Here is a 3,532-nt window from a genome sequence, read left to right as displayed (position 1 = left end):
AATGCCCCTGGGTTAATCCCCAGTGCCCCCACAAACTTTTATAGATTAAAACATAGAAACAGCTGCGCTGTTGGGGAACTGGCACCAAGGAGTTGCTCCACATGAGGTCACCACAGGCTTTTGTGTGGGAAGCGTGTGGAGCAGAGCATAGGACAGTGCCATGTGCTGTGGCTGCTTGGAGCTGAAGCTGGTGCAGGCTAACTCCGGGCCTCCCTGGATCTGTGTCTTCCATGGACTCCGCAGATCCAAATAGCTGCACCAGGTGGTTCTGCAGTGCAGTCAATGCCTATGTGGGGAGAGTCTGATGCTCCTACTCTGCCATCTTCCTGGGATTGCCACCAATCTATTTTGTCTCTAAACATTTACCTATACTGGATATTTCATACAAGTGGAAACCTATAATATGTGGTCTTTTTTTTTTTTGGTACTTAGGATTGAACTCAGGGGCATTCTATCTCTGAGCTGTACCCTCAGCTCTATTTTATTTTGAAACAGGGTCTTCCTGAGTTGATGAAGCTGGCCTTGAACCTGCAGTCCTTCTGTCTCAGCCTCCCAAGTACTGGGATTATAGGTTTGTGCCACCATGCCCGGCTATATGTGGCTCTGTGTGTGTGTGTGTCACTGGGGATTAAATCCAGGGGCAGTCTACCTCCAAGCTACACCCTAAGCCCTATTTTATTTTTATTTTGAAAGAGAGTTTCACTAGGTAGATGTATCTCTAACTATTTGCTGAGGTTGTTTTTGAACCTGCAATCCTTCTGTCTCAGCCACCCAAGTATTGGGCTTGCAGGCATGCCACCACTCTGGGCTCCAATTCCTTTATTTATTTATTTTTTGTGGTACTGGGGATGGAACCCAGGAGCACTCTACCTCCAAGCTATACCCCCAGCCCTATTTTTAATTCTTTATTTTGAAGCAGGGTCCCACTGAGTTGCAAAGGGCCTCACTAAGTAGCTGAGGCTGTCTGTAAACCACGATCCTCTTGTCTCAGCCTCCCGAATGCTGAGATTACAAGTGTGCGCCACCATGCCTGGCCTAATGAATTTATTTTTAATTTGTGTATTTCTCATAACATCTTCGTGCATGCATGCGTGTGTGTTTGTGATATTGCGAATGACTCCCAGGGTGTTCTACACCCTTGTGCCACATGCCGGGCTCTGCGTGGCCTTCTGTGATTGGCTCTTTCAGTGAGCATGGTGTTTTAAAGCTCATCTTTTGTAGCATGGATTAGTACTGCATTCCACTTTATGGCCAAATAACATTCCATTGTATCATTGTATTCCATTGTATACAGAAGTTGATGGATATGTAAGTTGCTTCCCCTTTTGGCTGGTATGAGCAATGCTGTTGTGAACACTCCTGTAAAGGTTGTGTGTAGACATATTCTTATTTTTCTTAGGTAAATGGCTAGGAGTGTAGTTGTCTGGCCAAATGGTAAGCCTGTGCTTGACTCTTTGACGAACTGCAGTTTCTTCCAAATTGGCTGCCCCTTCTCACATTTCCACCTACAGCGTTCAAGGTTCAGATTTCTCTACATCCTTGCCAACACTTGTTATCCTATAAAATACTGATTGTATAACACTTAGGATCACCCACTTTGTGTGTGTGTGTGTGTGTGTGTGTGTGTGTGGTACTGGGGATTGAATCCAGGGGCATGCTACCTCTGAGCTACACTCCCAGGCAGCGGCGGCTTCTTCTTCCTCCATCATCATCATCATCATCATCATGGAAACAGCATCTCGCCAGGTTGCTGAGACTCTTGCTAAATTGCTGAGGTTGGTCTTGAACTTGTGATTGTCCTGTCCCAGCCTCCCAAGAACTGGGATTACAGGCATGTGCCATCGCACCCCGCTACTCTTTTGAGCTCACTGTTATCATTTCTCTTCTGCCTGAAGCTGATCCTTCAGAGCAGGCTCCACAAGCCTGGCCCGCTGCCTACCTTTGCGGATGGCAGTGCCCACCTGTCTCTGCCGCCTCGTCATCTTCATCCCAGTGGAGGGCGTGAGGACTTGTGACAGACTGTAAGGTCCCAGGCAGCAGAATATATTGAGCATCTGGTCCTTTACAGAAAATACCTGCTGATCTTTGCCTTAGAATTTCTCTTAGTGAGGCTCTTGCTGTCAGGAAATATGGGGACAAAGAGAGGATAGCTTGACAGCAGGAACAGATTTTATTCTGGAATAAAACCTGGAGGGAAGCGGGAGTCAGAAGCGCCCCTCCTTACAGGCTGGGGGCTTTCTATGTGGTGTCAGGAGGGAGGGAGAGCAAGGCAGTCGTGTGTTCCTCCAGCTGGTGGGCCTGACCCGGGCCAGAGCAGCGTAGTTTATGGGGCGGGGCGGGGCGGGGCGGGGGGGGGGATGGAGGCACTTCTCTACCCTCTGCTGTTCTGGACTCCTTTGTTCTCCGCCTCCTGCCAGGCCTCACAGTCAGACCTCATGGTGCCCACCATTATGGTAGCTACTTTTTTTTTTTTTGCAGGTCTGGGGATGGAACCCAGGGGTATTCAACCTCTGAGCTACAACCCCTGCCCTATTTTTTATTCTTTAATTTGAAACAGGATCTCACTAAGTTGCAGAGGGCCTCACTAAGTAACTGAGGCTGTCTGTGAACCGAAATCCTCTGGTCTCAGCCTCCCGAACGCTGGGATTACAAGCGTGCACCACCACTCCCGGTTTTGGTAGCTACTTTTGTTTTTTTTAAAAAATGTATTCATAGCTGGGTGTGGTGGCATATGCTTGTAATCCCAGCATTTGGGAAGCTGAGACAGGAAGATCACAGTTTGTGGACATCCTCAGCTACTTAGTGGGGCCCTCTGCAACTTAGTGAGACCCTGTTTCAAAGTAAAGAATAAAAAAATAGGGCTGGTGGTGTAGCTCGGAGGTAGAATGCCCCTGGGTTCCATCCCAATACTGCAAAAAAAAAAAAAAAAAAGCCGGGCGTGGTGGCTCACACTTGTAATCCTTGTGCTTGGGAGTGTAGCCTGGAAGTAGTATTTCCAGGAACCCCAGTACCACAAAAAAAAAAAAAAAAGTATTCATATCCTGGCCTGGTGGTGTATGCCTGTAATCCCAGTACTTGGGAGGCGGAGACAGGAAGAGTGCATGTTTAAAGCCAGCCTCTACAATTTAGCAAGACCCTGTCTCAAAATAAAAATTAAAACCGGCTGGGGTTGTAGCTTGGAGGTAGAATGCCTCTGGATTCAATCCTTAGTACCATAAAAATAAAAAAAAATTTTTTTTCTATAATTCTCTCTATCCATGCAATTAAGACAGGTACACAGGGAGAACCATGGAGTCTCACAGAATACCAAAGCCATGTAGTCAGTTTTCCAAAAAATAATGGACATGTTTCATTTTCAGGAAAAAGATGTAAATTTGTATTTAAAATGCCATCACCGGCTAATATACAATGGATCTTTTTTATTAGACTAGCAATAAAGCAAAACCTTAATTATCCGAAGTCAGTGTAAGTGCTAAACCGCAGGGGCCCACCGAGCCACTCTGGCGTCCAGTGACCCGATCTCGGGCCTCAT

The sequence above is a fragment of the Muscardinus avellanarius genome (genome assembly GCF_963383645.1).
Source record: "Muscardinus avellanarius genome assembly, chromosome: 5".
Classification (NCBI taxonomy): Eukaryota; Metazoa; Chordata; class Mammalia; order Rodentia; family Gliridae; genus Muscardinus; species Muscardinus avellanarius.
Note: the sequence above shows the minus strand (reverse complement) of the source record.